A 27,579-nucleotide genomic window follows, 5' to 3' on the forward strand; every position below is an offset into this window, starting at 1 on the left:
ACAGAGCAACTTCCCAGGGGAAGTAGATTTGAGCTGGGCCTTGATGAATGGAACGAATTTAGTCTTACAAAAAAGGAGGAGGCATTTAGGTAGAGAAAATGCTAGCAAAGGCAAGACTCTTACAGGAACACAGGAAAAATTTGATCTAGAAGTGGTGATATATGTCTATGCATTTTCAAAGATCCTGTTCTGCATGGAAAAAAGTTCTACCACATTAAGGTTTAGTCAGCAAAAGGAAAATAATTTATTTATATCAAATGGGAAGGGAGCTTAGTTAAAATAATATGAATTAGAATTTGATGTTATTATCAGTAACAAATACAGGAAATTTTTTATCCAGTAAATTTTGGCTTTATATTTTATTGCTGATATTTTGTTTTTATGTTATCTATATCAGATCTATAGATAATTTTCTTAGAGATTTCTTATATTACTTATAAGTTTAGCTTGAACTCGCTCTACCCCTCTCCCAAAACTTGGTGAGAATTCAATTGGTCTTATTCTAATTATTCTATGGCTTGATTATACCTAATTTATAACTTGTGAGCTTTTTGCATCTTTACTGCATCTTGGCTAGACAGCAGGCAGGTAGGTATTGATTTATTTTTATAATTCATCTTCCTTGCTGATATCATGGCCCTAATATTTGGGATTCTTTTTTGCTCCCCCAATAATGTCATTTTCCCTGCAATAGGCTAAGACACTTCTTGCCACAGCATACTTTTTTTCTTTTTTCTTTTCCTTCCTCCCTCCCTCCCTTTCTATTGAAATATAGTTGATTTGCAATATTATATTAGTTTCAGGTGTACAGCACAGTGATTCAGTATTTTTACAGATTATACTCCATAAAAGTTAATACAAGATAATAGCTATGATTCCCTGTACTGCACAATATATCCTTGCTGCTTATCTATCTTATACATAGTAGTTCGTATCTCTTAATCCCATAACCCTAACTTGCCCCTCTCCCCTTCCCTCTCACCTTTGGTAACCACTAGTTTGTTTCTGTATCTGTGAATCTGTTTCTGTTTTGCTATATACATTCATTTGTATTATTTTTTAGATTCCACATATAAGTGATATAATAGTTGTCTTTCTCTGTCTGACTATTTCATTAAGCATAATATTCTCTAGGTCCATTGATGTTGCTGCAAATGGCAGAATTTCATTCTTTTTTATGGCTGAGTAATATCCCACAGTATTTATGTATATATATATGTGTGTGTGCATATATATATTTATATATCACATCTTTTTTTATCCATTTGTCTATTGATGGACACTTGATGGACACTTCCATATCCTGGCTTTTGTAAGTAGTGTAGCTATGAACATTGGGGTGCATGTATCTTTTCAAATCATGTATGTTTTCATTTTTTCTGGATATATACCCAGGAGTAGAACTGCTGGGTCATATGGTTGTTCTATTTTTAGTTTTTTGAGAAACCTCCATATTGTTTTCCACAGTGGCTGCCTCAATTTACATTCCCACCAACAGTACAAGGGTTCCCTTTTCTCAATATCCTCTCCAATGTTTGTGATTTGTAGACTTTTTGATGATAGCCATTCTGACAGGTGTGAGATGACATCTCATTGTTGTTTCGATTTGAATTTCTCTGATAATTAGCAACAGTGAGCATATTTTCATGTACCTGTTAGCCAGCTGTATGTCTTCTTTGGAAAAATGTCTATTTAGGTCTTCTGCCCATTTTTTGATTAGGCTTTTTTGTTGTTGTTATTGAGTTGTATGAGCTGTTTATATATTTTGGATATTAGTCCCTTGTTGGTCATATCATTTGCAAATATTTTCTTCCATTTAGTAGGTTGTCTTTTCATTTCGTGGATGATTTCCTTTGCTGTGCAAAAGCTTTTAATTTTAATTAGGTCACATTTGTTTATTTTTGCTTTTATTTATTTTGCCTTAGGAGACAGATTCAAAAAATATTGCTACAATTTATATCTAAGAGTGTTCTTCCTATGTTCCCTTCTATGAGTTTTATGGTCTCAGGAGAGACACTGTTTTTAGATTGTTGAGATATGCATTGGTAACGGATGCCTTTTGTGCCCCCATGTCACATCCCCTCAGCCTGCCTCTGACTTAAGCAACAAGCTATGGTGGATAGTTTCTATGCATAGCACCACGGCCCCACCTCAAGTGCCTACCAGGTCTCTCTGCTTTTATAGTTTAGGATTTTTGCAAGCAAAGGACCACTCAGCCAGGAGCAGGGCAGTGTGGAATTGCAGGGGAGTTAACACCTCTGGGAGCAACCCTCAACTAGTGGAGAATGGGAAGTGATGGACAAGCCTCAGCCATCATCTTCCCTCCATCATATGTGGAGGGAGGTTCTAAGGTCATGGGGGCTCAGAGGGTCCCTAACTGTACAGAGCCACAGCTGTCCACAACATTAATAGCTCACTACCGCACCCTTTACTGGCTTTGTCTTTTTCCCTGTCTCACTCTCCACCCACCTCACTCCTGCTTCTGGGTATCACCTCCCAAATAAACCATCTGCACCCAAGTCCTTGTTTTAGGCTCAGTTTTGTGAAAGAACCAAATATCACCATTCCCATAAAAAAGTAGGTACTTTTTAAAGAAAATCAAGGTTGAGTAACAAAATGACTAAAGAACTTAGCCCCTCAGAAGAAAGCTGAGATGAGAAAGTCTGAGTCCCACTGCGTGAATGGATTGCAACTAAAGGGCTAATTTATAAATCAGTTGTTTTAAACCTGGAATATATTTTCTAATGGAAACACATCACAATGATGGCTAGGTTCCCAGTTAACAGAAATGAATTAAGCTTGTGAATAACTTAAAATATTAAGTAGATGTAATTTAATTTATCCTGTTTTCTGGAATCACACTGTACTAGTTAGTTGAGGCTACTATAACAAAATACCAAAGACTGTGTGACTTAAACAACAGAAATGTATTTTCTCACTGTTTTGGGAAGTCCAAGACCAAGGTGTCAGCATTGTTGGTGTCTTCTGAGGCCTCTCTCCTTGGCTCATAGATCCGCCTTTCCCCCGTGTATTCACATGTTCTTCCCTCTGTACATGTCTGTGTCCAAATCTCCTTCTCCTATAAGGACACCAAGCATATTAGATTAGGGCTCCAAATGACCTCATTTGATTTAATTATCTCTTTTACAACCCTATCTCCAAATATATTCACATTCTGAGGTACTTGGGGTTAGGATTTCAACACATGTATTTGGGGGGAGGGACACAATTCAGCCCATAACACATATTTATCTTTAAATTTTTAGTTACAAAGTATTTGATACATGTAAATAAATAAAATAAACACCAATGAACTCACAATTCAGCTTAACAATTAGAGCATTATAGATACCTTTGCAACCACCTGCGTTCTCCTTCTTCTCCTATCTTCCTCTTTCCCTCCAAGAAGTAAATACTATCCTGAATTTTGTTTACCAACTACTTGCTTTTTAACACTTATCACATATAAATGTATAATTAAGCAATACATTGTGCTTTTTTGAACTTTATAAAAATAGCATCATTTGGTATATGGTTTTATACGACTTTCCCCTCTAAACAGTATGTGTCTAAGATTTATCCATATTGAAGCAAGTAGGTATGGTTCATTCATTTCACTACTGCATAATATTCCACTAAGCGACTATACATATACATATCTATTCATTCTCCTATTGATAGCATTTAACTTGTTTCCAGGTCTTTTGTTATTAATTATGCTGCTCTTGTTGTACGTATTTCTTTCATATGTGTAAGACAGATGCTCTGTACCCAGGAGTGGAATTGCTGGGTTATAAGGAATGTGATTACTCACCAGAACAGGATAGTTACCAAATTGTTTTCAGAGTGGTAGTGCCAGTTTATGTTCACACCAACAGTGTCTAAGATCCCTGTGATGATTTGTACTGTGGCCAATACATGACATTGTCAGGCTTGTAAATTTATGCCAATGATGTTATGATGTCAAATGATAGCAAATTATTTATAATTTACATTTTCCTAACAACTAATAATTGTTATGAACCTCTTTTATTATGTTTATGAGATATACATGTTTTCTCTTCTATGAAATACCTGTTTTTTTTTTTTTTTGGCCCATTTTTCTTCTGAGTCTTCTTTTGCCTTCTTTTTATTTACAAGAGGTTTTCTGTACCTATTTTCTAATCCTTTTCTGCCTACTTGTTGAAAATATCTTATTTCAGTTTGTAGTATCTTTTTATTTCCTTTATGTGTATTTTGATGAACAGAGATTCTTAATTTTAATGTAGTTAAACTTAGCAGTCTCTTCTTTTATAATTATTATTTTTTGTGCATTGCTTGAAAAATTCTTCCCTATCCTGAGGTCATAGTTTTCTCCTAAACTTTTTATCTTATGGATATTTCTTTTTATGTCTTGTTTAAGAAATCCTTTCCTATGATGTCATAAATATATTTTCTCTAAAATGTTTATGATTTATCCTTCACACTTATGCTTATTTCTTCAGCAATGGACTTTTGCATATGGCATAAGGTAGAAACCTAATTGCATTTTCCTTCTACATGGATAATCAATTATTCTATCAATGTTAGAATAAAGCCACCACTAAGTTTTTGTACCTATTGCTAAGTATTCCTGTTAAATCTGAAACTTTAGAAAGAGGAGGAGGTATATATGCAGTCATAAGCATAAAAATATATCAACAGTCAGAAGTCATTCAGTCTTTTGTTAGCTGAACAGCTAGTGGAGGTTATGAAAAAGAAGGAAGAATGATTTCCACTGCAGAGAACTTCCAATGCTATATTGAAAGGGAGAGGGTAGAAGGAAGGAAAAAACAAAAAGGAAATGGGTGTCCAGTTAGGGTGAAGACAGTGAGATGTATCCTAAATAGGAATCATTTATAATGTACAGGATATTCATAAGCCTGAATGTGGAATCAGAAACCATCTGACCTTAACTTTAAAATATATATGTTTTTAAGAAGACCTTTATTTATTGTCTACTTTAGTTCCTTCATCTTGTCAGATATACATGGAAGAAAGAGAGATATGAAGTGACTACCCAAAAGATACACGGTGGGTTAGGGGCAAAGCTGTGATTATAGTTTAGGTCAGACTTGTGAGGGTAGTAGACCTATAGCCAAATAAAAATGACAGGGATACACATTATTTGTTTTTATCCATCAACACAGTTTGAAAACTTTTTTGACTTTTCTTTATTTGCTAAATGTATAGAAATGTAAACCCTAGCATAATGTAAAAGATACATTTTGAAAATTTTATTCTTTATGCCTCTACCAAGAAGGGACTTTAAGCCTAAAGATAATTTCTATCATATTCTTAGCATGAGTGGATTTCATCTTTTAAAGCTTATCAGTTGGCTTCAGTGTGGAAAACATAAGCAATAAAATATTTCTCTCTTGATAAACAAGCTGAACATTCTCACCGCTGGTTAGCATGAATAGTTTTGTTTGGCTACTGACAGATAATAGTTTGAGGATAGCATAAAAGAGTAACCAAAAAACACACATGTTTAGCTTCACTAGACTTCTTTTATAGTTGATAAAATGTTACAAAGCTCACAAGCTATGATCCATGTATTTATGACTTGAGGTTCTATAACTTTATTTTCTCTTGTGGACAAAACACACAATAGCTATAATAATTTGTCTTATAGATAGAATTTTCATTCTTTGACAAAGATGTACCATTCTGGGTTATAGCACTTGACTGCCCGGAAATTATTTCTCAGCCTACTATCTACAAAAGCAACTTTTACTTTATAGATATGCATCAGGAACTTGGAACTCTGGAGGGAGGTTCTTCCTTTCTTCTTTAAAACAAAATTGTTCTGCAAATAGCTAGTGAGTCATCAACTTCTTAGGTTTATGAAGTACTGTTCAAGTTGTTTCTTAATTTTTTGCATCCTTAAGACTTGACTCTATCTTAACATTGTCGCTATATCAAAAGATGGACCAAAACCACAAAGTGAGACCAGATCATTTTATAGGAAAGTGAAATACAGAGTAGAGCAAAGGGAATGTTATTGGTAAGAATTTATCTTTAAATAAAAATTACAATAAGAGGTTTAAATACAAGTTTAAAATAGTCTTATAGGTGCCTGGCAAGATGGCAGAGTAGGAAGACCTTGAGCTCACCTCCTCTCATAGTCACACCAAGATTACAACTATTTACAGAGCAACTGTTGATGAACGATACTGGAATCTAGCAGAAAAGATCTTCTATTATACAACTAAAGATATAAAGAAGGAGACAATGAGACAGGTAGGAGTTAAGACCCATACCCTCGAGTGGGCGATACACAAACAGGAGGACAATCAAAACTGCAGATGTTCTCCCCAAGGAGCAATGGGTCTCTGCAGCCCAGGGGTGCTTCACCAGGAAGACAAGCCCCCAGAACGTTTGGCTTTGAAGGCCAGAGGGACTTACTTTTGGAGACACAGAGGGCTGTGGGAAACAGAGAAATCTCACGTGCTCCAGGATCCAAGGTAGAAGCAGTAATTTGAAAGGATCCTGGGTCAGACCTACCTTTTCATCATGGAGAGCCTCCCAGACGGGCAGGAGGCAACTGGAGCTCACCCTGGGGACATGACACTGGTGGCAGCTATTTTTGGGAGCTTGTTCTACCATGTGGACTCTCTTGCTGGTAAGCATCATTTTGGAATCCTCCCACTAGGTTATTAATACTAGAACCCAACTCTGCCCACCAGCCTGTTGGCAACAGTACTCAGACACTTCAGGCCAAGCAGCTAGAAACACAGCACCATCTACCAACAGGCTTTCTGCCTTAAGACCCCCTGAGCCCACAACTGCCCCAGGACATAGCCCTGTCCACTAGAGGGACCAAGACCCAGCAGCACATATCAGTGCACCAGCACTAGCCCCGGGACCCCCAGGGCCCTGCAGCCAGAGACCTCAGGACCCAGCTCTGCCCACCAGTGGGCAGGCACCACCCCTAGGACCCCCTGCTCCCTGGCCATATCCACCAGTGAGCTGGCACTAGCCTCAGGACCAGCCTCACCCACCAGTGGACAGAAATTAGCCCTGGGACCCCCTGGGCCCCAGCCCCACCAACAAGCAGGTGGACACCAGCCCCAGGACAACTGCAACCCCACAGCCTGTCATGACAGGACTCAGCCCATCCACCAGCAGGGTGGCATCAACCCTGGGACCACCTAGGCTCCAGTCCTGCTCACCATCAGGCCAACACCAACTCTGAGATACCTTGGACCCCTCAGCCAGCCATCCCAGGATTCAGCCTCAAACCCTAACAGGCTGACACAAGCTTTGGGACACTCTGCACCCTGCAGCCAGCCATGTCAGGAATAGGCCTCACCCACAAGAGGGCCAACACCAGCTCCAGGACCGCCAGGGCCTGTAGTCAGAGACCCTAGGATCCAGCTCTGCCTGCCAGTGGGCTGGCACTAACACCAGGACTTGGCTTCACCCATTGGTGGACAAGTACCAGGCCCAGGATCTCCTGGGCCCTGACACCACCCATCAGCAGGTAGACAGTGACCCCAGGACAACCACAGCCCTTCACCCTCCCTCGTCAGGACCCAGCCAACCCACCAGCAAGCTGGCACCAGACCCAGGATGCCATGGGTCCTGGCCCCACGAAACAGCAGGCCAACACTAGCTCCGAGATACCTTTGACCCCTCAGCCAGCTGCCTAGGATCCCGCCCTATTTACCAGTGGGCCAGTACCAGCTTTGGGACACCCTAGAACCTGTAGCTAGTCATATTAGGAATTGACCCCATGCACCAGCAGGCCGACACTAGATCTGGGAATCCTGGCCTCACAACCACCCACCCCAGAACCTGGTTCTGCCTACCAGTGGGCCAGCACTAGTCCTGGGTTCCCCCAGGGTTCCACAGCCAGCTACCTCATGACCCAGCCCTGCCAACCAGTGGCCAGTAGCCTCTGCACAAGGCAGGGCTGGCTACCAACTGGACCAGGGGCCAGCCATGCCTACCAGACTGCAAACAGTAGTCAGCCAGCCACAACAGAGGGACCCACACAGTCCAAATAGGGAGTACCACTAGAGAATATAGCTCTGATGACCAGAGGAGAATGCACTGTTAAGATGCATAGGATGCCTCCTACAAAAGGCCACTTCTCCAAGTTGGGAAATGTAACCAACCTACGAGATACATAGGAATAAAGTCAGCAAATTAGGTAAAAAGAGATGACAGAGGAACATGTTTCAAAGGAAGGAATAAGACAAACCCCCAGAAGAACTACATAAAGTGGAGATAGTAATGATTACAAAGATTATCAGAGACTCAGAGAAGAATGAACACAGTGAGAAGTTTAACAAAAAGTTAGAAAATATAAAGAAGAACCAAAAAGAGCTGAAGAATACAAAATTGAAATGAAAAACTACACTAGAAGGAATCAATATAGATTATAAGATACAGAGGAATAAGAATGGATCATTAAGCTGGAAGGCAGAGTAGTAGAAATCACTGAAGCTAAACAGAAAAAAAGAAAAAAACAACAAAAAGAAATTAGGACAGTTTAAGAAATCTCTGGGACATCAAGCATACTAACATTCACATTATAGGGATCCCAGAAGAAGAGAGAAAGAAAGAGGCAGAGAACATATTTGAACATAATAGCTGAAAACTTCCCTAACCTGCGAAAGAAAACAGATATCCAGGTCCAGGAAGCACATAGAGTCCCATGCAGGATCAACCCAAAGAGGACCAAACCAAGACACATTGTAATTAAAATGGCAAAAGTTAAAGAGAGGATATTAAAAACAGCAAGGAAAAGCAACAAATTACATACAAGGGAACTCTCATAAGGCTATGATCTGACTTTTCAGCAGAAACTCTGCAGGCTAGAAGTGGATGGCACAATATATTTAAAACAATGAAAGGGAAAAATCTAAAACCAAGAATACTCTACCTGGAAAGGCTTTCATTCAGATTTGATGGAGAGATCAAAAGTTTTACAGACAAGCAAAATCTAAGAGTTCGGCACCACCAAACCAGCTTTATAAGAAATGTTACAGGAACTTTTGTAAGTGAAAAAGGAAAGGACACAACTACAAATGTGAAAATTACAAAAGGAAAAAGCTCATCAGTAAAGGCAAATGTACAGTAAAGGTAGTAAATCAACCACATATAAAGTTAGTAGGAAGGTTAAAAGACAAAGGTAGTAAAATAATCTATAGCTGCAATAAGTAGTTAAGGGATACACAGAACACAAATGTATAAAACATGATGTCAAAAACAGCAATCATGGGTGAGGTGAGTAAAAATGTAGGTTTGTTGAAATGAGTTTGAAATTAAGAGATAATCAACTTAAAATAATCATATATATATATACACACAGAGATTGCTATATATAAACCTTATGGTAACTACAAACCAAAAATCTATAAAAGATACACACACAAAAAAGAGAAAATAATCCAAACATAAACTAAAGATAGTCATCAAATCAGAAGGGAAGAGAACAAAAGAAGAAAGGAACAAAAAGAACTACAAGACAACCCCCAAATAATTAACAAATTGGCAATAAGTACATACCTATCAATAATTACTTTAAATGTAAATGGACTAGACACTCCAATCAAAAGTCATACGGTGCTCTTTCCTGGCTGGAACCATGGAGAGTGCAGAAGAGAAGAAAAAGAAGGTTCCTGCTGTGCCAGAAACCCTTAAGAAAAAGTGAAAGATGGGACTTCCCTGGTGGTCCAGTGGTTAAGAATGCCTTCCAATGCAGGGGACACAGGTTCAATCCCTGGTTGGGGAACTAAGATCCTACATGCCACAGGGCAACTAAGCCTGTGCACTCTAGAGCCTGTGCACCACAACTAGAGAGCCCATGTGTTGCAACTACTGAGCCCATGTGCTCTGGAGCCCGCACGCCACAACTAGAGAGCCTGCACACTGCAACTACTGAGCCTGGGCACTCTGGAGCCTATGCGCCACAACTAGAGAGAAGCCTGTGTGCCACAATGAAAGATCCCACATGCTGCAGTGAAGATCCCACATGCTGCAACTAAGACCCAATGCAGCCAAATAAATAAATAAATAAATGAATAAATTTTTTTTTTAAAAAAAGAGAAAGTGAAAGAATTTCACAGAGCTTAAGATCAAGAGCCTAAGAAAGAAATCAAAAAGATGTTTTGAAAGGCAAGGAGGAAGCTTATCTATGAAAAAGCTAAGCATTATCACAAGGAATACAAGCTGACTGAAATCTGAACAGCTAGGATGGCAAGAAAAGCCGGCAACTTCCAGGTACCCACAGAACCCAAATTGGCATCTGTCATCAGTATCAGAGGTATCAATGGTGTGAGCCCAAAGGTTTGAAAGGTGTTGCAGCTCCTTCACCTATGTCAGATCTTCAATGGCATCTTAGTAAAGCTCAATAAGGCTTCAATTAACATGCTGAGAATTGTGGAACCATACATTGCATGGGGGTACTCAAAACTGAAGTTAGTAAATGAATTGATCTACAAGCGTGGTTTTGGTAAAATCAACAAGAAGCAAATTGCCCTGATGGATAATGTGTTGATTGTTTGATCTCTTGGCAAACATGGCATCATCTGCATGGAGGATCTGATTCATGAGATCTATACTGTTGGAAAACTTTTCAAAGAAGTAAACAACTTCTGTGGCCCTTCAAATTGTCTTCTCCATGAGGCAGAATGAAGAAAAAGACCACCCATTTTGTAGAAGGTGGAGATGCTGGCAACAGGAAAGACCAGATCAACAGGCTTATTAGAAGGATGAACTAAGGTATCTACCATGATTACTTTTGTAATCTAGTCAGTTAATAAATAGTGACTGTTTTCAAATTGAAAAATAATTTCACAGAGTGGCTGAATGGATACAAAAACATGATCCATATATATGCTGCCCACAAGAGACTCACTTCACATCTAAAAATACACACAGGCTGAAAGTAGTGGATGGAAAAGGTATTCCATGCAAATGAAAATGAAAAGATAGCCAGGGTAGCAATATTTATATTAGACAAAATGACTTTAAAACAAAGCTTGTAACAAGAGATAAAGAAGGATATTACCTAATGATCAAGTGATCAATCCAAGAAGAAAACATAACAATTTAAAATATACATGCACGCAACATAAGAGCACCTAAATACATAAAGCATATATTAACAGACACAAAGGGAGAAACTGACAGCAACACAATAATAGTAAGGGCCTTTAACAGCCCCACTTAAATCAATGGATAAATCATCCAGATAGAAAATTAATAAGGAAACACTGGCCTCAAATAACACATTAGACCAAATGGATTTTATACACATATATAGACCATTCTATCAAAAAGCAATAGAGTACACATTCATTTCAAGTGCACATGGAACATTCTCCAGGATAGATTACATGTTAGGCAACAAAACAAACTCTCACTAAATTTAAGAAAACTGAAATTATATCAAGTATCTTTTCTGACCACAAGTCTATGAGACTAGAAATCAACTACAATGAAAAAACTGCAAAAAACACAAACACGTGGAGCTAAACAATATGCTACTAAACAACCAATGGATTACTGAAGAAATTAAAAAAGAAATTTAAAAATACCTGGAGACAAATGAAAATGGAAGCACAAAGATCCAAATCCATGGGAAGCAGCAAAAGCAGTTCTAAGAGGGAAGTGTATAGAAATATAAGCCTAAGAAATCTCAAGTAAACAAACTAACCTCACAACTAAAGGAATCAGAAAAAAGAAAACAAACAAAACCCAACGTTAGAAGATATAGAAGAAATCTAAGTGTCCATTAACAGATGAATGGATAAAGAAGATGTGGAATATGGAATGGAATACTACTCAGCCATTAAAAAGAAAGAAATTTTGTCATCTGCAGAAGCATGGATGGACTTGAAAGGTATTATGCTAAGTGAAATAAGTCAGAGAAAGAAAGACAAACACTGTATGATATCACTTATATGTAGAATCTAAAAAAACACAACCAACTAGTGAATATAACAAAAAAGAAACAGGCTCACAGATATAGAGATCAAATTAGTGGTTACCAGTGGGGAGAGGCAAGAGGGAAGGGGCAATACAGGGGTAAGAGATTAAGAGGTACAAACTATTATGTATAAAATAAACTACAAGGATATATTGTACAATACATGGAATATAGCCAATATTTTATAACTACAAATAGAGTAAAATCTTTAAAAATTTTGAATCACTACACTGTTCACATGTAACTTATCTAATATTGTATATTAACTATACTTCAATTAAAAAATAGGATTAAAAAAGGGGGTCCTTGTTTGTGGAAGGTTCAGTGCTCCAATAAAATGAAATACAACTTTGATTAAAAGATCTGAAATGATGTCCTGTCCCCATTGGCCACAAATTGAGCTTTGAGGTTAGAGTCACAACATTTCTCTGGCAAATCCTTCAAATACCTAGTCACCATTTGAAAGAAAAACTGCTTTAAATGCAATGTTATACATTATGGTAATATTAAACATTCCTTATGTTAAAAACAAAACAAAACAAAAAACCCAAAGTTAGTAGAACAACAACAATAAAATTAAAGATCAAGGCAGAAATAAATGAAATAGAGACTAAAAAAATTAGAAAAGATCAATGAAACTAAGATCTGGTTCTTCAAAAAGATAAGCAAAATTTATAAACATTCAGTCAGTGTAGTCAATAAAAAGGAGAGCCCATATCAATAAAATTAGAAATGAAAAAGAAGTTACAACTGATGCTCAAGTAATACAAAGGATTATAAGAGATTACTATGAACAATTATATGCCAATAAAATGGACAACCTAGAAGACATGAACAAATTCCTAGAAATGTATAATCTCTCAAGACTGAACCAGGAAGAAATAGAAAATACAAACAGATTAATTACCAGTAATGAAAATGTCAGTAAAAAAACAAAAAAACAAACAAACAAAAACCCTCTCAACAAACATAAATCCAGGAAGAGCTTCACAGGTGAATTATACCAAACATTTGAGAAGAGTTAACACCTATCCTTCTCAAACTATTTCAAAGAATAGCAGAGAAAGGAATGTTTCTTAACTCATTCTATGAGGGCAGCATCACCTGATACCAAAATCAGACAAAGATATCACAAAAAAGGAAATGACAGGCTAAAATCATTTTGAATATAGACTCAAAAATACTCAACAAAATATTAGCAAACTGAATTCAACAATATATTAAAAGGATCATACATCATGATTAAGTGGGATTTATCCCAGGGATGCAAGGATGATTCAATATCCACAAATCAATGTGATACACCACATTAACAAAATGAAGAATAAAAATCATATGATCATCTCAACAGATGCAGAAAAAAACATCTGACAAAATTCAACATTCATTTATGATAAAACCCCCCAGAAAGTGGGTATAGAGGGAACATACCCAACATAATAAAGGCCATTATGATAAGCCCATAGCTAACATCATACTCAAGATGAAAAGCTGAAAGCATTTTCTCTAAGATCAGGAGCAAGACAAGGATGCCCACTCTCACCAATGTAATTCAACATAGTATAGGAAGTCCTAGTCACAGCAATCAGACAAGAAAAAGAAATAAAAGGAATCCAAATTGGAAGGGAAGAAGTAAAACACTCACTGTTTGCAGAAGACATGATATTATACATAGAAAATCCTAAAGATGCCAACAAAAAACTATGAGAGCTTGTCAATGAATTTGGTGTAGTTGCAGGATACACAATCAATATACAGAAATCTGTTGCATTTCTATACACTAACAATGAACTAGAAGAAAGAGAAATTAAGAAAATAATCCAGTTTACCATCACATCAAAAAGAATTAAAGAACCTAGAAATAAATCTAAGGAAGTAAAAAACCTGTACTCAGAAAATTATGAGACACTGATGAAAGAAATTGAAGATGACACAAACAGATGGAAAATTACACTGTATTCATGGATTAGAAGAATTACTATTGTTAAAATAACCATACTACCCAAGGTGATCTACAAATTCAATGCAATCCTTATCAAAATACCAATGTCTTTTTTCACAGAACTAGAACAAATAATTTAAAATTTTATATGGAAACACAAAAGAGCCCAAATAGCTACAACAATCTTGAGAAAAAAGAATAGAGCTGGAGAAATCCTGTCTCTGACTTCAGACTATATCACAAAGCTACAGTAATCAAAACAGTATGGTATTGGCACAAAAGCAGACATATAGCTCAATGGAACAGAATTGAGAGCCTGTAAATAAACTCATACACTTATGGTCAATTAATCTATGACAAAGGAGGCATGAATATACAGTAAGGAAATGACAGTCTCTTCAATAAATGGTGCTGGGAAAACTGGACAGCTACATGTAAAAGAATGAAATTGGAACATTTTCTTACACATATACAAAAATAAACTCAAAATGGATTAAAGACCTAAATATAATACCAGAAACTTTAAAACTCCTGGAATTCAACATAGGCAGAACAGTCTTTGACATGAATTGTAGCAATATTTTTTTGGGGTTTGTCTCCTAAGGCAAAATATATAAAAGCAAAAATACACAAATGGGACCTAATGAAACTTAAAAGCTTTTGCACAGCATAGGAAACTATCCACAAAATGAAAATACAACCTACTGAATGGGAGAAAATATTTGCAAATGATATGACCAACAAGCAGTTAATAGCCAAAATATATAAACAGCCCATACAACTCAACATCAAAAAAACAAACAACTTGATTAAAACAATGGGTAGAAGAACTGAATAAACATTTTTCCAAAGAAGACATACATATGGCCAACTGGCACATGAAAAGATGCGCAACATTGCTAATTATTAGAGAAATGTAAATCAAAACCACAATGAGATACCGTGTCACATCTGTCAGGATGGCCATCACCAAACAGACCACAAATAACAAATGTTGGCGAGGATGTGAAGAAAAGGGAACTCTTGTACACTGTTGATAGGAATGTAAATTGGTGCTTCTGCTATGGAAAACTTTATGGAAGTTCTCAAAAAACTAAAAATAGAACTACCATATAACCCAGCAATTCTACTCCTAGATATATATACAAAAAAAAAAGAAAACACTGATTTGAAAAGATACATGCACTCCAATGTTCATAGCAGTATTATTTACAATTGCCAAGATATGGGAGCAAGCTGATTGTCCATCAACAGATGAATGGATAAAGAAGATGTGGTACATATATACAATGGAATATTACTTAGCCATATAAAAGAATGAAAATTTTGCCATTTTTAACAATATGGATGAATTTGGAGCACATTATGCTAAATGAAATAACTCAGAGAAAGACAAATACTATATGTTATCACTTATACGTGGAATATAAAAAATAAAACAAATGAATATAATGAAACAGAAACAGACTCACAGATATAAATTAGTGATTACAGTGGGGAAAGGGAAGGGGGAGGGGCAAGATAGGGGTTAAGAGGTACAAACTACTATGTGTAAAATAAATAAGCTACAAGGATATATTGTACCACACAGGGAATATAGTCAATATTTTATAATAACTTTAAATGAAGCATAACTTATAAAAATTTTAAATCACTATGTTGCACACCTAAAACTATTATAATACTGTAAATCAACTATAATTCAATAAAAACTAAAATAAAATACAAAAAAAGAAGTCTTGTAATCCTACTTAAAATTTTTTTGTTCTCACTAAATTAAAAAAAAAAAGTCCTAAACTTCATTGAAGTGTAATTTACATACAATAAATGCATTCATTTTAAGTGAACAGTTTGGTGAGTTTTGACAAATAAGTACAACCATGTAACCACCACAATCAAGATACAGAACATTTCCAACATCCCCAAAAGATTCCCTTGTGTTTTTCCTTAGTTTGTCCCTCCCCTCCTCACTAGCCCCAGACAACCAGTGATCTTTCTATCACTATAGATTAAATTTGTCTCTTTTAGTGTTTCATATATATGAATCAAAAGATTTATACTCTTTTGTATCTAAAGTCTTTCACTCAGCGTAATGTTTTTGATATTTATTCAGTTGTTGAATGTAGCAGATGTTCAGTCCTTGTTATTGTTAAGGCGTATCCCATTGTATGGATATCATAATTTATTTACGCATTTACCTGGGGATGGACAGTGGGTTGTTCTGATTTGGAGCCATTAAAACTGTGTGCAAGCCCCTGTGTCCTTGTCTTTTAAAGTAAAAGGCTGACTCAAGAATTAATGATTGGGAAACGTGAAGATGTAGAAGCAAAGAATAGCTGTTGGGCTGGGGAACTGGTCACAATTTAGACCATAAGTACGCCACAGAGCAGAATCACCAAACTCACACTTCCCTGAGAGATATAAAGGCCTGACACACATTCCTAAATTGTTTTAACAGGAAGCAGACCCCCACCAGATGAAAACTGCTGACTGCAAGAACACAAACCCTAGACTGGTTGGAAGCAGAAGGTTGATGATGCTGATTCCCAATTACTTCACCACCAACTAATCAGAAGAATGTCTTCAAGCTGATCATGCCCAGCTCCTTGAACCACTACTATCACACTCCCCTCACTACCTGCTTCAGGATGGGGACACACAGTCTTGAGGACATTAGCCTGCTGTGGCCCCCTTTGCGTGGCAAAGCAATAAAAGCTATCCTTTTCTGCTTCACCCAAAACTCTGTCTCCAAGATTCAATTTGGTGCCGGTGTACAGAGGCCGGGTTTGGCAGCACTATTATGAATAAATCTATGAAACTTCATAAACAAATCTTTGCGTGGACCTGTTTTTATTGCTGCTGGGTGAATACCTAAGGATGGAATTGCTGGGTCATATAGTAAATGGATGTTTAACTTTATAAGAAACTGCCCAAGTGTTTCCTACAGTGATTGTACCACTGTACATCCCCACCAACAATGTATGAGAATTCCTATCCCATATATTTGCTTATACTTAGTATTATTAGTTTAAAATTATTTTACCTATTCTGATGGGCTTGTGCTATGTCTCATTGTGGTTTTAATTTGCATTTCACTAATAATTAAGAGCATTTTTTATTTCCTTATTTGCTATCTATTTTCTTTTATGAAATTTCTGTTAAGATATTTGCCTAATTTTAACTAGATTGCATATGTTCTTATTATTCAGTTTGAAGAGTTCTTTATATTCTGGATGTAGTCCTTAGTTGGAGATACTTATTACAAATATTTTCTCTCTGTTTGTGGTATTTTATTTTTTTATTGGCGTCTGTCATTGAGCAGAAGTTTAAACGTTGATAATGTCCAATATACCATTTGTTTTTTGTCTTTTATGGTTTGTACTTTTTTGTCCTAAGAAATTTTCAACAACCTTAAGGTTGCAAACTTTTTTCCTACGTTTTCTTCCAGAAGTTTCATCATTTAGAGTTCATATTTAGTACTATGGTTCATTTCAAACTATTGTTGTGTACCACATGAGATGAGGATCAAGACTCAGTTTTTCTCTATATAGCTGTCCAGTTGTTCCAATACTATTTCTTGAAAAGACTATACTTTCCTCATTGAATTACCTTCATGCTGTGTAGAAAATTAATTGAGGTTATATTATGTGAGTCAATTATTGTACTCCATTTTGTTCCATTGATTTATTTCTCTATCCTTATGCCAAATATCACATTGTCTTGATTACTGTAGCTTTATAATAAGTCTTGAAACCAGATAGTATAAGTTCTTCAACATTGTTCTTTTTAAAAAATTCTTTTGGTTATTTTTAGTTGTTTGCATTTCAATATGAATTTTATATGAGTCTGTCAATTTTCAACAAAAGCCTGGGGGTTTCTGATTGGAACTGCATTCAATCTATTGATCAATGCTGACCAATGGGATACAATGTTTCTTAGTCCATTCAGGCTACTATAAAAAAAATAGCACAAACTGGGTGTCTTATAAACAGCAAAAATCTGTTTCTCACTGTTCTGGAGGTTGGAAGTTTGAGATCAAGGTGCCTGCATATTTAGGTTCTGTGTTTGGTGAGGGCCTGCATCTGGTTTATAAAAAGTAGTATTCTAGCTGTAACTTCACATGTCAGAACAGGCAAGGAAGCTTTCTCAGGCTACTTTTATAAGGGCACTAATCTCATTCATAAGGGCAGAGCCCTCATGACCTAATCACCTTGAAAGGCCCCACTTCTTAATACCATCACATTAGCGGATAGGTTTCAACCTATGAATTGGGGGAAACACAAACATTCAGATCATAGTACCATCCAAGACAAAATATGAGGCACATATATAATTTAAATTTTTCTGGTAGCAACACCAAAAAAGTAAAAAAAAAACCTGACTGGTAACATGGTTCTAGACAACTCCAGACCAAAAAACTTTCATCTATATAACTCAAAAATCAAAAGGAGATCCTGACAATTTGCAATTAGATCCTACTAAGAAGTCCTCTGGTCCAGCTTAAGTCACCAATTTGTGTTGGGACAATCACTGTAGCCCCAGGGATGGGGCAGTATGTTGGGCTCAGTATGAGTCAGGGACCCACCCAGCTTTTGGCTAGGGAAGTGGTACACTAATGGCAGTTCCCACTAGAAACATATGGATGGATTAGGGAAGGAGAAATTCCACAAAGGAAGGGGATATTTCTATTAGGATAATGTAATACGGGGCAGGGTATTAGTTTAACAAAACAGCTGCTGTACACTATGTCATGCAAGCATTTTTAGAAACTGGGATTTTGGGGGTTCCTCTTTTTTTAAAAAGGAAGCTTTGGGGGCAAAATGGTGTTGATTTGAAGGGTTATCCACTTTCCCTTTAGACTTAAGAGATCTGACTTCCTCAACTATGCAAGATATAGAATGAGAAGCACTTTCAATTCTACAGCCAAACTCATTCCCATAGAGGTAGAAGATCTGGTTCAGTTCTCAATGAACAAATACTCAAGCCAAAGATTATTTAAATAACAACAATCATATTTCAGATACACCACATGAACTGTTATGTACTCATAAGCTACCCATTTCTAGAAACAATTCTCAATTTGAATTTGCGTTTTAAAAATGCCACAAGACGTTATAATGCTACAACAGGGTTTAGTTCTTCAGAGAAACTCATATCACCCAAAGGATGCCAAGCTCCAGGTCAAAGAATATATGACTTTGAAGACTGAACTCTTAATTTAAAATTCCTCTTTAATTCATGTTAGATTACACCATAATACAAGAAAAGAGAGAGGCTGCGTATGTTGTCAAACTTAATGGCAAAAGTTACATAGATTTGGCTAATTAAATAATAAGTGGATTCTGACTTATATTGAGGTGAATGTCAGAATTCATCAGTGTGAGTGTTATTTGACAGGGGTGATAAATCCTGTTCTCTAGGGTTGATATTTTTCATTACCCTTGTGCATCCTAGGGCATTGCAAATATACTGAGAGGGCTGAATTAGCAGCAGCCTGATTTACTGATACCTTTAGGGTGGCCACTCTAAATAGCACATATCTGAGATCTTTAAAGAGCTTAAACTGGATTCACGCAAAGTGAAAAGAGATGGCAAAGATAACAGTATGTGATTATATGCATATATAGAATATTATAGATGCTTCATATAAAAGGAGATGCTGATGGAGGCTGGAGTGGGATAAGAGAGCAAAATGGTTATGTTGAGAGAGTTTCTAAGAATGAGGAAAATTGAGACAAACTATTTTCAGGTCTTACAATTCACTGCCAAAACCTCAAATAACTGAATTTCAACTAGCCAATGAAAACATTTTACAGTAAATCATTGATTTGGAATGTAAATTGTCCAAGGAAGTGACCATACAGAGATATTTTATATTTATGGAGTTCTGATCATTCTTTTAGTTCCCCTTTCCTCCCTCTATGATATTTTCCTACTGTCATCACCTCCACTTTCCTCCAGACCCCACAGCCTGAATCTTCTGTGATAGACCACATACTAGCATGCAGAAAATGTTATAAGCTCATTTATTCTTAATACAAAAATGCAGAAATTTAAGATAAGAGAAGAAGAAATACCATGTTATTAGTGTTGGGGCCCTCTGCTCATGTAACCTTGGCCTTTATGAAGTCACAGGGACAATCCAGTAAAGACTCACTAGTCTGATTTACAGAATCCAAGGAAACCTATTGATCTCATGGTGTACAATGGAATCATGGTAAATATGATGTAACACATCATGCTGAGCTCTCAGAAATTTCACAAAACTTTATATATTCTCTTTCCCCATTGAAACAGTTTTCACTTTGCCACACTGTTTAGGCTTCTTCTCAACATTATAAAGAATGGAGGAAGAAGCTTGCAAGTAAGAACTTCACTTGCAATTGGGAGGTGATTGTCTTTAGTAGCCCCATTTGCTGAAGACTTGCAGATGGTGACCTCTGATAATTCCAGCCAATCCACACTCAAAGGCTAAAGGACTCCAGTAACTGGGGTCCAGTGATACCATTCAGGTCATATGTGTTTTGCCTATTATCCAGCACAAATAAATAAGGTGAAGACCAAGAATATATTGGTACTCTATAGCAGATATGTTAAATCATAAAGAATATAGGTTGTTAATGAAAATGCAGCATGTTTAAATGCCAGCAGTAATTGACATTATCTGTAAAGGGCAAAGGACTGAGGGCATTATTTAGAGTACAAGAATGGAGAGAAATTTAGGCCAGAGTAATAAGGGGATGTGAGTTACCCATTGTAAGATCTTTGTCCGTGGCCTGGGCACACAAGATTGCTTACCTCAATTCAATTTGTATAGACCAATTTTTAAAGTCTTTTCAAAAATCCTACCAAGCGCTAAGCCTTAGATGTTTTGTTTTACTACTCAATATTTGTTGAACTCTATTTTGGAGTTAACTCAAATACATGTTAACTTTCCCAAGTTACTGAGGAGCAATACAGTGAAGCAGAAATCAAGATAATTTTCTTATCAATTTTATCGACAAGAGTAGAAGCAGCAGTGGCAGCAACAAACAAACGTTTTTTGTGTGTTTGGCACTGAGGATGAAGAGAAGCATATACTTTAGCCCCTTAATGGGTTTGTAGTTAATTTCTAAATATCCTTTGTAAAAGGAAGTATTTGAGTAAATTAGATGCAAAACAAAAAAAATTACTATCTACTTATGAATGGTACTTTTAAAACTTTTACATATACCGTAGTCTTAAATAATTTTTAGCATCAGCATTTAGGATTACATTCCTAAGTATGCCTTTGAAAAATAAAAGAAAACAAGCTTCTGTATACATTAGCTCAACCCAGCTTCTTCATGGACTCTTAACTTTCTTAATATTAGAGTCTAATAATTAAAAACAACTAAGAGTCCTTTCACCTTTTAAAAGGTCACATTTATTATGAGTTTAATCCACTAGTGTACAAATTCTTATCAATTACTTAAAAGAAGAAATAGATCATTAAAAATAACTAAGCAAAATTCAAGGAGCAATTTCAATTATCTGTAAGAAACACAGTCATTATTCTAGGCATGGGATGCTAATATATTACAGTTACTATTATACCTATGTAGAAATCCAATTTAAAGATATGCAAAGCACCAGTACATTTAAAAGTTTTGTAAGATATATGTAGTATGGAAAGTAGTCTACAAAAAATCAGATGTATAATATGATCTCGATTTGGGTGGGCTGTATGTATATATTTATGAAGAGATATACATTGAAATGTGAAGTTTGTGGTAGGCTTACAGATGAACATTATAAATTCTTTATACTTTGTTTTCCAAAATTTCCACAATAAACAATTATTATGTTAAAAGTCATTAAAGATAAAATTGTTCAGGTATTATGAGTACATGTGGGTTGATCAGCTGATAAATGATTCAGGGAAATTGTGGGTGGAGTCTGAACTCTGTGCACTAGGCTATCCTATGTTCATTATGAAACGTGGCACTAGCAGTACATGGGAATTTTCAGCCATAGTTGCACTTCCAAATCATAATATATTATTTCATAGTGTCATAAACAAAGAATAAGAGCAAAAGATGTATACAGAAATATTAAGAATATAAGTATCAGCAAGGAATTCAACAGGACTTAAAACCAGTATTTTTTTTTTTAAACCAGTATTTTTTAAAGCTATTAAGTATATACGTAGGCGATGACAGACAGAGTTGGTTATAACTGATAGTGTATTTTCATTTTAAAATTTAAAATCAGATAATTTGAGCATCATATAACTATGTAAGCAAAATTTCCTACTTATTTCTTGTCATGGGTTCCTAGTGTAATTACAGAATAGTTTTAGTTCTCTTCTTTGTCAAAAGGTGAACATCCTAAGAAAATAAAAACAGGTATTTAAAAACTCTAAGACAGATCAACAAAGCACAGAGAAATCATGTACTACTATCTGCAGCAACTTCCTAAATTGCTACTTACTCATCTGTCTTTAGCTGGTGAAAAACTGTGCTAGGTGAATGGTGACAAATGAGTGGCTTCTGAATCTACTGTAAGCAAAAGAGTGAACCTGCTATGGGTTTAACATGTATTTGCAAGCATGATTTGAGATAATTCAAAACTTATTGCTCCCAAGAAGTATATGAGTTATGAGAAATATGTCTTTTATATTTTGCTACGGTTGATCAGTAAAATATTGTAGGTTGCAAGAGAGAGCATTGGAACATTAACTTACTGTTTGTAATTTTGAAAAGTGGAGAAAAATACTTTTAGAGAAAAATATCCTTTGCAATAGATATTTTTGGAAGTATGTGGGGAAAGTCTCTTCAACATATACTGCTGAGACTGGCTGGCTGCGGAGCCTGGCAGCAGGTGCGTGTCCCTGTGGGAAAAATCACAGCCCAGTCCTTGGGTGCCTGTGAGGGTCTGCACTTGCCCAGAAGTACTGCCATCTCCAGAGGGCATGACAGGTCAAAGAAGAGACTGTGGGGAAAAGGAAAACTTTTAATATTTTACTTCCTTTCATGGTACATTTTTCCTGCATTTTGCATAAGGGACCCCACGTTTTCATTTCACTCTTGGCCCCACAAATTATGTAGCTGATCCTGGTGTCAGGAAACACAATACAAAGGATCTATAATTTATGATTGTGAACAGAGCATAATCAAATTTCATCTTATTTGGGACCATGGTTTTACTCAGATAATGCCTTATTTCCAAGTTCATAGACTTGTAACTATTTTCTATTTTTCTTTTCAGGATAGAGGAAGGCTGCTTATAGCAAAGCTTCTGAATAAACAAAAGGTTTATTAGATTTTTTTTTTTATTGTGCAAGATTCCTGGTCCATATCACACTGTGATTTGCAGTTTCCTACAAATTAAAGCTGTACAAAAGGCTCAAAGGAGATTTTTGAATAATAAAAATGAAGGAACCATACTTAAATATGGTAAAGATTATTTGTGCAAAATTAACAGCGAATATCACTCTAAAGGGTGAAAAGCTAAAAATTAAAATTAGTGATAATATACATCATCATTATAATACAACTTGTTTTGGGGGTTGTAGAGAATGGAGTAAATCAGAAAAGTGAGTCAGAATAGAGATCCTAGTATATATGGGATCAGTATATATGGCACTTGAATATCTCAAAGATAAGTTTATCAATTCTTTGGGGAAGGGGTACATTTTAAATAAGTGGCAGCAGAGGCTATCTATTTGGAAGAAAATAGAATCATCCCTTAACTTTTGTAAAAAGCAGAACATAATTCCAGACGCAGTTAAAACTTGAATTTGAGAACAATACAAATTTTAAAAGAAAACTTAGGAGAGTACAGGCTGAGGTACTGGTAACATTTTAATCAAGACAAACCATTAGAGAAATGTAATAAACACTTAACCATACAAAATGTTTTAAAGTAGCAAGATATCAAAACCAAAGTAAATAAAAATGAAAATGTTAAAAGATATTTTCAAATTAAAGATTTATCTACAATATACAAAGAGCTCATAAATTATTAACAAAATAATTTAAAATGGAAAAACAAAGGCTATTGAAGGTAGTTCACCAAAAAGTAAATTCAAAATTGCTAATAAACAAATGAACATACACTCAACCACTTTTATGAAAGGAAATGCAAAATAATGTAAAGATAGGTTATTATTTCATATCTGTTTGGCCAAATTTACAAAGAGAGGTGACACCTACCTGTGAATGGGATTCAGGGGAAAGGGTATTCTACCAGCTGGTAGAAATGTGAGGAAATTTTGAGGAAAACTTGATCAATAGCTATTAAAATTGAAAATAGCCCTTGCCCTTTGGCCCCCAAATCCCATCCCTATGCCATAGGGAAAAAAAGCACTACACATGCAAGGAAATATATATAGAGGCTCAAATATATACAAAATATATAATATTTAGTGACCAAAAAAGTACATAAAAGAAATGTCTATCAACAGGAGAATGGATGAATAATTTCTGAGCATCTTTATTATAGAATATTATGTAGCTATTATAAATACTGAGGTAGGCCTATACCAGTTGACTTGGAGGGTTTCTGTGATGTGTTTTAAAAAGCAGATGCAGGGTGGTGCAGTGGTTAAGAATCCACCTGCCAATGCAGGGGACATGGGTTCGATCCCTGGTCTGGGAAGATCCCACATGCTGCAGAGCAACTAAGCCCATGCGCCACAACTACTGAGCCTGCGCTCTAGAGTCTATGAGCCACAACTACTGAGCTTGCAAGCTACAACTACTGCGCCTGCGTGCCACAACTACTGAAACCCGTGCAACTAGAGCCCATGCTCTGCAACGAGAAGCCACTGCAATGAGAAGCCCATGCACTGCAATGAAGGGTAGCCCCCACTCGCCACAACTAGAGAAAGCCCACATGCAGCAACGAAGACCCAATGCAGACAAAAATAACTTAATTAATTAATTTTTTAAAAAAGAAAAAAAAGCAGATGCAGAAAAATGTGTCTATTACCTCCTTAACATATATAATGCACATAAACACATCATATATATGATTATATGGCATTTGTTTATTGAGAAGGCAGTTTTTAAAATTATAGTCCTTTCTCTTGCCACTTTTATTCAACATAGTTTTGGAAGTCCTAATCATGGCAATCAAAGAAGAAAAAGAAATAAAAGGAATCCAAACTAGAAACGAAGTAAAAATGTCACTGTTTGCAGATGAAATGATACTATATGTAGAAAATCCTAAAGATGCTACCAGAAAACTATTAGAGCTTATCAATGAATTCAGTAAAGTGGCAGGATACAAAATTAATACACAGAAATCTGTTGCATTTCTATACACTAACAACAAAAGATCATAAAGAGAAATTAAGGAAACAATTCCATTTACCATCACATCAAAAAGAATAAAATGCCTAGGAATAAACCTACCTAAGGAGGCAAAAGACCTGTACTCAGAAAACTATAAGATGCTGATGAAAGAAATCAAAGAGGACACAAACAGATGGAAAGATATACCATGTTCTTGGATTAGAAGAATCAGTATTGTCAAAATGACTGTACTACCCAAGGTAATCTACAGATTCAATGCAATTCCTATCAAATTACCAATGGCATTTTTTGCAAATCTAGAACAAAAAAATCTTAAAATTTGTATGTAAGCACAAAAGACCCTGAATAGCCACAGCAATCTTGAGAAAGAAAAATGGAGCTGGAGGAATCAGGCTCCCTTCTTCAGACTATACTATAAAGCTACAGTAATCAAAACAGTATGGTACTGGCACACAAACAGACACATAGATCAATGGAACAGGATAGGAAGCCCAGAAATAAATCCATGCACCTCTGGTCAATTAATCTATGAAAAAGGAGGCAAGATTATACAATGGAGAAGAGACAGTCTCTTCAATAAGTGGTACTGGGAAAACTGGACAGCTACATGCACAAGAATGAAATTAGAACATTCTCTAAACCATACACAAAAACAAACTCTAAATGGATTAAAGACCTAAATATAAGACCGGATACTATAAAACTCTTAGAGGGAAACACAGGCAAAACACTCTTTGACATAAACCGCAGCAATATCTTTTCAGATCCACCTCTGAGAGTAATGAAAATAAAACCAAAAATAAACAAATAGGACACAATTAAACTTAAAAGCTTTTGCACAGTAAAGGAAACCATAAACAAAATGAAAAGACAACCTGCAGAATGGGAGAACATACTTGCAGATGATGCAACCAACAAGGGATTAATTTCCCAGACATACAATCTGCTCATGCAGTTCAGTATCAGAAAAACGAACAACCCAGTAAAAAAATGGGCAGGAGATCTAAACAGACATTTCCCCAAAGAAGACATACAGATGGCCAAAAAGCACATGAAAAGATCCTCAACATTGCTAATTATTAGAGAAATGCAAATCAAACTACAATGAGATATCACTTCACACAGGTCAGAAAATGGTCATCATCAAAAAGTCTACAAACAATAAATGCTGGAGAGGGTGTGGAGAAAAGGGAACCCTCCTACACTGTTGGTGGGAATGGAATTTGGTACAGCCACTATGGAGAACAGTATGGAGGTTCCTTAAGAAACTAAAAATAGAGCTACCATGTGATCCAGCAAGCCCACTCCTGGGCATAGATCCAGAGATAACTATAATTCGAAAAGATATATGCACCCCAATGTTCACTGAAGCACTATTTACAATAGCAAAGACACGGAAGCAACCTAAATGCCCATCAACAGACGAATGAATAAAGAAGAGGTGGTATATATATACAATGGAATATTACTCAGCTATAAAAAGAATGAAATAATGCCATTTGTAGCAACATGGATGGACCTCCAGATTATCAGCTAAGTGAAGTAAGCCAGAGAAAGACAAATATCATATGATATCACTTATATGTGGAATCTAAAAAAATGATACAAATGAACTTATTTACAAAATAGAAACAGACGCACAGACTTCGAAAACAAACTTATGGTTACCAAAGAGGAAATGCGGGGTGGGGGGGATAAATTAGGAGGTTGGGATTAACATACACACACTAATATATATAAAATAGATAATCAGAAAGGACCTACATATAGCACAGAGAACTCTATCCAATACTCTAATAACCCATATACGAAAAAAATGTGAAAAAGCATAGATATATGTATAACTAAATCACTTTGCTGTACATCTGAAACTAACACAACACTGTAAATCAAATACACTGCAATATAAAAAGAAAATTACAAAATAAAGTTAAAAAATAAAAATTAGTCTTTTCTAAAAATTACAAAATTATAAAACCTTGTCAAAATTAAAACAATATAGATATGCATAAGGTGAAATATGAAAATTTCTTTTTACGCCTTCCCCATGGCACTGTTAAGAGTTTGATGTGCATTCTTCCAGAACTTTTTCTGTATACACACACACACACACACACACAGATTTTTTCTTTAAACATAGAATAGTATCAAATTTTTTGTGATTTTATTTAACTTGCTTGTCTTTTTCCTCCCAAATAAGAGCATATCTTAGAGATTTTTTTCCCCAATCCAATAACTATGCATCTAACTTACTCTTCAAGGGCTATTTCATAAAATGGATGTACTATAACTTATCGAATCATATTCGAATAGGTTGTCTCCAATTTTTGCTATTACAAATATTGCTGTGAACAACATTCTTTCTCTAAGAACTGTTTCTGCCCTCCCGCCAAAGA

General features: G+C 35.9%; 2 long non-coding RNA genes and 1 pseudogene across 3 annotated transcripts in view; 2 read left to right on the top strand and 1 right to left on the bottom strand.

Annotated features, from left to right (window-relative positions):
• LOC309622592 overlaps positions 1-26,875 on the top strand; it is a 64,504-nt gene extending 37,629 nt beyond the window's left edge. Inside the window, exon 2 of the long non-coding RNA XR_014241009.1 lies at positions 16,363-26,875. This is a non-coding gene — a long non-coding RNA (uncharacterized lncRNA). The remainder of the gene's footprint in view (positions 1-16,362) is intronic.
• Positions 1-27,579, bottom strand: part of LOC309622564 — an 867,398-nt gene that overhangs the window by 771,790 nt on the left and 68,029 nt on the right. The window lies entirely within an intron of this gene.
• LOC309622523 (large ribosomal subunit protein uL30-like) lies at positions 9,614-10,822 on the top strand (annotated as a pseudogene). Its single transcript has 2 exons — positions 9,614-9,678; positions 10,082-10,822. The product of its transcript is annotated as a large ribosomal subunit protein uL30-like (transcript).

The sequence above is a fragment of the Balaenoptera borealis genome (genome assembly GCF_965194805.1).
Source record: "Balaenoptera borealis genome assembly, chromosome: 2".
NCBI classification, from domain to species: Eukaryota; Metazoa; Chordata; class Mammalia; order Artiodactyla; family Balaenopteridae; genus Balaenoptera; species Balaenoptera borealis.